Consider the following 9,953-nt stretch of genomic DNA (forward strand, 5'->3'; position numbering starts at 1 on the left):
AATAGATCAGGAAAGTAATTCATTCTCAAATATTCTGTTGGGACGAATATAATGTCCGCTAAGTATGGGTACATCTTGCCAGGGACTTGGTTCTCAATTTTCTATGGCCATCTCTAGCGATCGGGACGAAAAGGAAATAAAAAAAATAATTAGAAAATGATTTCGATGATAAAATTAGAGGTCTCAATGTGCCATTTTAGGGCAAAACACAAATGGTTGTTATAACCTGATAATTAATATATTTTTCTGCCTCACTGTTCGTTTATTTACCAACATTTTGCTGTAGTGAGTCATGTGTGAGATAATGTTCGACTTCTTGAGTTATTATTATTATTATTATTATTATTATTATTATTATTATTATTATTATTATTATTATTATTACTTAATGATGCGATGATAGTAACGGGATGTGAAAATTAGTAATATTTTCATGTACTATATAGAGCATTTTTGGAGGAGAGTAGGAGAAGAGAGAGGAGCAGAGAGGAGATAGAAGATAGAGAAGAGGAGAGAGCAGAATTCCATATTAAATCAGTTCCAGTCTCCCCATCAGTCCCGTAAGAAGGAAACCTTCCAGCGAGAAGCAATTCTTTAACCTATGAAGGTTACATATAAAGGTCACAATGCCTGTCCTTGAAATGACAAGGTAAGAATGAATCTCTCTCTCTCTCTCTCTCTCTCTCTCTCTTCTCTCTCTCTCTCTCTGCCTGATATGTCCAGTGAAACTAGAAGAGACGCTCAATTCTTTTTGGCTGAAAAGGAAATAATTGATTATATATTCTCTCTCTCTCTCTCTCTCTCTCTCTCTCTCTCTCTCTTCAAGGTGGTCCTAATATTCGGCTTCTCAGGTCGAGAAGAACTCATTGGGATGCCTCTGTCGGCCTGTGAGGCGAATTATATACACCTGGTGGTCAGGTGTGTCCTAATTAGCATAAAGAGTGGGTTAGGATGACATATGTATTATTTATTGGTCATGGAAACGAGAGGAGGCTGTCTCGGCATGCACCAGCCACTCTTGACCTTGGAAATCAGTGAAACCGAATGATTCTCTCTCTCTCTCTCTCTCTCTCTTGATGGATAAAAGTGTTATCGGAACCGCACATGTCTGCATTGACGGAGGGTGACTCAGATGGCCCGTTAGCGAGTGAGCAACTCGTGAAATCGTATGACGATGTAATGCACCCTTTAAATATAACTTAAAATAATTTTGTGGATCGTTTTCACGGGAAGATAAATACGAAAATCCAATAGGTCATTTATTATTTTTTTCCGTATACCTCTTCATCGAAAACTATAGAATATATGTATATATACACATATACACACACACACACACACACACACACACACACACACACACACATATATATAATATATATATATATATATATATATATATATATATATAGAGAGAGAGAGAGAGAGAGAGAGAGAGAGAGAGAGAGAGAAAGGACACCTGGAAAGTAATTCATGCTCACACGAAACGAGAGTCAGAACTTTCCAAGAAAGAAAGTACAAGGAAATAGCTCGTAGCCCACGCAGGAAACAATTAAGAGAGAGAGAGAGAGAGAGAGAGAGAGAGAGAAAGCCCTTTCAAAGGAAAAAAAAGTAGGAAACACGAATCTTATTAAGAAGCAAAGAGAAGAGGAAAGGTAATAACCTTTTTGAATATGTTTCACAATCCCGGGTCCATATTAGTCCCAGTCGTCAAAATAAACAGAACCGGTCAGGCCAGATTACCCACCATTTCCCAAGAACAGGTTTCTGTCTTGACCCCCCCCCCTCCTGCGGTTTTTTTTTTTGTGGGGGGGGGGATAGAGGGTAGTGGGGGAGTTGGAAAGGGTTGGTCTGGGAAACCTATACTCGTTAAAAAAAATTATTCTTGAAAACAAGGTTCAAATTCCCATTGCACTGTATTTATATAGATGTTGGAGTGGAAGGGACTAGCATCTGCTCTCTCTCTCTCTCTCTCTCTCTCTCTCTCTCTCTCTCTCTCTCTCTCTCTCTCTCTCTCTCTCTCTCGGTAACGCCAGGTAACTTAGCATCAGTCATTCACACTAGCTCTCTCTCTTTTGCTCTCTGTGTGACAACAGGTAACGTAGCATCAATCATTCTCTCTCTCTCTCTCTCTCTCTCTCTCTCTCTCTCTCTCTCTCTCTCCCTCCAGATTTAAATCGTAATTAAGGTAAAAGAATTTTAGTGAATATATTTTACTCTCGTGACGACAGTTAACATAAAATCAGTCAGTCATTCAGTATCTCTCTCTCAACTTCACTAGAAGATCGATACATTGAGTCAGTAGGAAATATTCCCTTTTTGTTGATCGATTCCTGGATAGTCAATTAAGAAACACGTGCATAGGCCTATGATCTCCCTTTAAGGATAGTTAATTAAACACATCCAAAATAGGCCTATCATCTCGCTTTAAGGATTGTTGATTAAGAAGCACAGGCATAGCCTATCATATCTCTATGGGTAGGTTATTAGGACTCTGTTAATTATGACACGCGCATAGGCTTATCATCTCTCCAAGGATAGTTAAGAAACATGCATAGGCCTATCATCTCTCTAAGGATAGTTAAGAAACATGCATAGGCCTATCATCTCTCTCTAAGGATAGTTACTTAAGAAACGCGTGTACAGGCCTATCACCTTCCTTTAAAGATAGTTAAGAAACATGTAATTAAGGATAGTTAATTAAGAAATATGCATAGGCCTATCATCTCTCTCCAAGAGTAGTTGATTATGAAACATACATAGGCCTATCATCTCTCCTATGACCATTCTGACATTTAAGTGCAAAACGTAATTGAAGAGGGTAAGAGTACATGAAATTACAAATAATAATTGAGAAATTGAGATTAATATCAACATGATTTATTACACGTAGGCCTATCGTCCGCCACTTGGTCACTGATATTCAAAGATTGATGGCAGAAGGTAACATTGGGTGAAACTATAAATGATGGTTGAGGAATTTGTGTTTACGTAGGCCTACCTTCCCTCCCTTTTGGTCATTCTGATATGTAGTGCAGAGCCTAATTGAGAAATTAGATAATTTAACGTGATGTATTGTAAGTGGGTCGCAAATTATAATTATTATCAGAAGACGGACCCTATTCATGTGGAACAAGCCCACCAAAGGACCACTGACTTGAAATTCAAGTGTTTGAAAAATATAAGTGTTTATTTAAAATAAGTAACACAAGGTAATAAACAGAAATTACAGAAAGAGGAGATCAGTCAAAAAAAAGGACCAAAAAATTAAGGAATAAATGAAAATTCAAGTTAGTGATTGAAATACTAGGTAGTACGAAAGAGCATTAGTCTAAAATTCAAGGAACATAGCACTGGGACCCTTAGAGACCCACGAAAGGAGATTATTCATTAGAAAAGAAAAATAAACCAACAAATGAATGAATAAATGAAAATGTAAGTGATTAAAATACTAGATAGTACGAAAGAGCATTACTCTGAAATTCAAGGAACATAGCACTGGGACCCTTGGAGACCTACGAATGTCCGAAACACGCGGTTGAAAAGGTTTACTAGTAGTTTCCAGGAAGAGTTTGCGTTAGGTGTTTTGAAATGCAGCTTTTCTAAAGAGAACCGGTTTCGTCGGCTGAAGATGTTCCCGAGAGACATGTTTGGGGTGTGTAATACTAGGTAGCATCTCTTCTTTGTCTGTAGGGCGCTGTTTTATTATTAAGTCTCTTCGGTCATACGCGCCATTTGTGCGTTGTGTTTGTCGGTGGTGCACTCTTTGTATCATAAACTCCTTCCTCCCTCATTTCTGCATTCAGCTTTTTTTTTTTTTGTCTCTCTCTCTCTCTGTTTGCATTGATTTTTATATTTGCAGCGTGCCTTAGGCCCCCAGCTGCAACCCCTTTCACGCCTTTTACTGTACCTCAATTTTCTTCCTGTTGCATCTCTCTGCACAATAGGAATTCCCGAATCACCACTACACGGAAATCTTAAAAAAAAAAAAAAAATAAATAAAATTCGCCTTTTATTTGAATAATTTCTTTGCATGTTTGTCTGCTAATTTAATTAATCTTTTGTGATGACTGATATCTTCTGTCAGTATTTGCTTTTATTCTGTTAATTCTTTCAAATGAACACCATATTATTTGGAAGTTTGAATTTCAAGTCAGTGGACCCTTTTGTGGGCTTGTTCCATATGAATGGGGTTCAGCTTTTGAATTGATAATAATAATAAATCTGTATTTCTGATTACCTTTATAACTTCTCTCCAATGAACATCAAATTCCTTGGAAAGTTTAAATTTCAACTCGATGGCTTCCCTGTTGGCGTTCCGTGTGAAGCGGTCGTCTTCTTATAAATAAGATATATAATTTCCTATCTCATTTGGTTTCCCGAGAAATTCACACCAGCAGAGAACTCCTTCTGTGACGAGAATCTCCACTTGGCTTTCCCCTCTTGAGTCACACGGGAAGAAGATGAATATGGCGCGAAATATTGCGCGCGAAACGGTTCAGTGATTTATTTACTACCTTCTTCTTCTTGGGTTTTCAAGCTGCTGAGATGATCACAGCTGCGAAGATTAAACGGCTTGTTTTTGGTGGGTTTTCCAGATCTTAGCATTCTTTTCGGTAATTTATTTTCCGCACTTTTGTCTGGCTAGGGTTTTTTTCTCGATGACATGGAATATTGTATGCTTATATGTATGTGTATTTTATATATACTTATATATAGTATTCCATGTCACTGATAAGACCAGCTGGACAAAATTGCTGAATATAAATTACCGAAATAAATAAATAAATATATGTAAGTACAAGGTGTCCATAAATTCCCAGTACAATTATGAGTATTTATTGCTCTGAATGGTATTGGGACGTTTATGGACACCTTGTATATATATATATATATATATATATATATATATATATATATGATATATATATATATATATATATTGGTATATATATATGAATATATATATATATTATATATATATATATATATATATATATATATACATAATGTATATGTAATTATATTTATATATTTATATGTGTATAAATTTTTTATATATGTATGCATACAGTGTATATATGTATATATATATCTATATATATATATATATATATATATATATATATATATATATATATATATATATATATATACACACGCTCGGCGTGTATGTGTATATATATATATATATATATATATATATATACTATATATATATACTATATACATATACATATAATGTATATGTATTATATATATTTTGTTATAGTATATAAAAATTTTCTGTGATACATAAAGTATTCATATATAATATATATACGTATATATATACATATACTGCATATCACACACGTGCGGCGTGTATGTATGCACATGTATATGTATACAGGTATAACCCGTTCACCTACTACTACTGTCGTTATTTTTTGGAATGAAACATGTGAGCAAACCAGAAATATCCCGTTGAAGATAATGGCCCCCGGAGGCTGTAAACGGCCTCCTCCTCTTGGTGATCTTTTGAAGTTTGTCTCGCCTCTTGCAGGATGATGGAAAGTAAAAAAATGAAAAAGAAACAAAACATGAAATTAATTAAAATTATATAAGACAATAATAATTTATTACTATAAAACAATAATAATTGATTGCAAAACTATACTGCATAAATGCTTAGGTATGTGTATTTATATATGTATAGAATTATTTCATTCATATGCACTATATTCTCGCCTCTTGCAGGATGATGGAAAGATAATGAAAAAAAAAAAAAACAGAAACAGTGGATTATTAAAATATAAGACAATAATGATAATATATATATTTTTATAAATGGTATGTATGTTTACTTATATATGATATAGTATTCTTTCATATGTACTATATTCTCACCTCTTGAGGATGATTGAGTTTTAAAAAAATGAAATTAATAAAATTATATAAGACAATACCAATTGGTTATATATATACTGTATAAATGCTTATGTATATATACATACACACACACACATACACACACACACACACACATATATATTATATATATATATATATTATATACAATTATATAATTCATATGCACTGTATGTATATATGAAATATATACAGTTGTACATATATTATATATATATTATATATATATATATAATATATATATATAATATGTATTATGTATATATATATATATTATATATATATATATATATATATATATATATACATATATATATATATATATACACGTATATATATATAATATATATATATATATATATATATATATATATGAATATTATTATTTACACAATTGTTCTCTGATATTATGAGATCCTATTATTGAGATATGTTTTTATATATATATATATATATATATATATATATATATACATACACACAGTTATATGTAATTTTATATGTATATAAATATATATAATAAATAATATATATATATATATATACACAATTGTTCTAGGATATTAATGAGATCCTATTATTGATGTACGTTTTTATATATATATATATATATGTATATATATAATATGTTATATGCATATATGTGTGTGTATAGTATGCGTATTTATACCCACACAGACAATAAAAAAAACTATAAAACAGAGCTTAAGACCACAACAAAGCAACAAGCTCCTTAATAATATATAGTATCAAGGGCGAAAGCGTCCAGCCAGCGTCGTCGATCTTCCAGGAAATGACTCCCCGGGTCATGGATGTGTCCTTAGCCAAGGAATCCTTTACTCATTTCCTTTCTGGACCTCTGCGCTCCTCCTCCTTGCTCCTTCTCGCTCCATCTGGCTCCTTTGGAGGGGATATTCCCTTGTGGAAGAGAGACTCCCCCCAGCCCCTCTTGGCGGTGGGAGACCAATGACCCTCCCACCTACCCTCTCATCTACGGCCCATTCCTCTTCACACTACCATCTCCCTGTGGCTTCCCCGCTCTCGTACCCTCTACTTACCCACCCATCCCCCCCATCCCCACCCCACGCTTCTCATCCCAGGGCGAAGACCGCTATAACAGAACGTTGATGATGAAAAAGGAGTTCGTTTTTTTTATTATAAGTTCTGCTTTCATGATCTTTCTCGGTCATACCCTCGCGGGTATGTAAGTGAAGAAGTGGTGAGATTATTGACATGAGGGGAGATAGTTTTTTCGGTAAATCCCCTTTTCTCTCTCTCTTTCTATCTCTCTCTCTCTCTTGTTTTTCAAACTCGGAAAGGTCAGGAATTCCCCCCCTAAAGTCCTTTTCGTGTGCCTCTGTACTTGGTTCTGTAGGGCGCTCAGGATAATCAGTGAATTTCGAAATGATTTAATATTATGTCTCCTATTCTCGCTTACTCGGGGAGTAAGCCTTACAAACTACTTTGTTTTTGTTGCTATTCTTGTTGTTCTTGGTGGGCGGGTAGGAAAGGTTTATGGAAGAGCCTAAAAAGGTCTGAAAAAGGTGTTTTGCGTTGAGTTAAAGATACAGGAATTTTAAGATGGCATATTTATGATTTATTTATTAGAAAGAAAATGTAAAAAAAATAAATAATGTGCATATTAAACAGTACAGAAAAAATGATTTCTAATAAAATATAGCGTATTCATTTTGATTTACGTCAGCAAAACAGTGCTGTATTTGACCGTAAATTTTAAGCACGCGCCCCGAGTTAACTGGAGGTCGGAGCACGCCTTGTTTTTATCTCGTATCTTCTTCACTTTCTTGATATACACTGGACGAGTGACTTGACTGTTGAACACCGTATGATGATGATGTCTGTGTTTGTTGTCCGTCATGTTTTTCTGTCCTAGACGTCTTAAAAAAAGTAAAAAAAAAAAAAGTATTTTTGATCATATACGTATGTAGTATGCGTGTATGTTGTATGTATATATTATACATTTACAGGTATGATTTTATATACTGTATACATATACACTATATAGATATGTATAAATATATATATATATATATATATATATATATATATATATATATATATATATATATATATATATATATATATATATATATATATATAAGTTAAGTATATCTTAGTTTAACCAGACCACTGAGCTGATTAACAGCTCTCCTAGGGCTGGCCCGAAGGATTAGATATTTTTACGTGGCTAGGAACCAATTGGTTACCTAGCAACGGGACCTACAGCTTATTGTGGGATCCGAACCACATTGTATCGAGAAATGAATTTCTATCACCAGAAATTCCTCTGGTTCCGCGTTGGCCCGAGCCGAGAATCGAACTTCGGACCTATATCCTTATATATATAAATGAGGATTTTATCTTTATTCATATATATCATCGCGTTTCATATTTCCGTGATTCAGTGATACACGTATATATATATATATATATATATATATATATATATAATATATATATATATTAGATATTCTTATATAAATCTTTTAAAACATTTTGCTTAAGTTTCCCATTTTAATTTATTACTGCGCCAGGAACCTAGATCTTATGACGCAAGCTCCAGCAACCATAAATCAATCAGTCATTGAGTATATTGATGGTGGACGCATATTATTATCAATGCGAGGGTAACTCAGGAATCGCATTACACCGAAAACTAAGATTTAAACATCAGCAACCCATATGTGGTCTGCCTATGTTAGCAACAGCTGCGAGCAAGCAAGCAAGGAAGGCTGTATCAGCTGACGGCAGCGGCTGCCACCGGAAATTCTCCTGTGCTTGGGTTAATATACGTTTTGTTTACTCGTTCGCACCGGCTGGTTGTGGGTGACGGAGTGAATGGAAGGTTATTTTGTGTATATTTTCACATATTTTCCCTGAGGATTGTACAAGGCAATAATTTTATCGCGAGGATTTCGATTGTGAGTCGTTTTCAGTCGTTTACAGGGCTGAGAAAAGTTATGGAATGGAATGTACGTAAACATGAGGGCCCCCGTAAAGGGGTAGTGCCATCAGTGCACCTCATTCGGTGTAATGTAGGCATTACTACTTAAGGTTCTTTGCAGCGTCCCTTCGGCCCCTAGCTGCAACTACTTTCATTCCTTTTACTGTACCTCCGTTCATATTCTCTTTCTTCCGTCTTAATGTCCACCCTCTCCTAAAATATGATTCATAGTGCAACTGCGAAGTTTTCCCCCTGTTACACCTTTCAAACCTTTCACTGTCAATTTCAGTTTCCGCGCTGAATGGCCTTTCTTACCCCAGTGCTTGGCATAATGCCAAAAATCTATATAAATCAAATAAAACGTGAGGCCGAGGGCCAACCGTTGGGACACATATGATAATGAGGTCATTCAAGGCTGAAAGGAAAAGTGAGAGCAAAAAGGTTTGAAAGGCTTAATAGGCGGAGAATCTCACAGTTGCACCGTGAATTAATTGTTAGAAGAGGGTTTAGGAAAGTAAGATGGAAGAAAGAGAATATGAGCGGAGGTACAGTTAAAGGAATGAAAGGGGGTGGCAGCTAGGAGCCTCAGGGACGCCGCGATGAATCGTAGTTAAAGCCTACAGTGTACCGTTAGAATAGGGTTGAGGAAAGTAAGATGGAAGAAAAAGAATATGAGCGGAGGTACAGTTAAAGGAATGAAAGGGGTTGCAGCTAGGAGCCTCAGGAACGCCGCGAAGAATCGTAATTAATGCCTACAGTCTACCGTTTGAGGTGCACTGACAGTGCTACTACCCCCTTACGGGGTTTGAGAGAAGCTGATGAAAGTTCATAGAGTTTATAGAGCAAAGGAGTGCAACTCACTATCACAACAGTGTAAGAAAAATTCTGTCCCTCAGACATTTCTCACCAGTCAATCTTTCTTATTTTATAATAATATATACTGAACAAACAATTTTCTTCAAAGCCTCAAAAATAGACAGTAACCTCTTCGCATTAAACGAAAACCAGATAGGAAATAATGAATGGAAACTAGAACTGAAGAGATGCAACACATCCCATTGTGGGAACTTCTTCACAT

This window comes from Macrobrachium nipponense, chromosome 31 (genome assembly GCF_015104395.2).
Source record: "Macrobrachium nipponense isolate FS-2020 chromosome 31, ASM1510439v2, whole genome shotgun sequence".
Classification (NCBI taxonomy): domain Eukaryota; kingdom Metazoa; phylum Arthropoda; class Malacostraca; order Decapoda; family Palaemonidae; genus Macrobrachium; species Macrobrachium nipponense.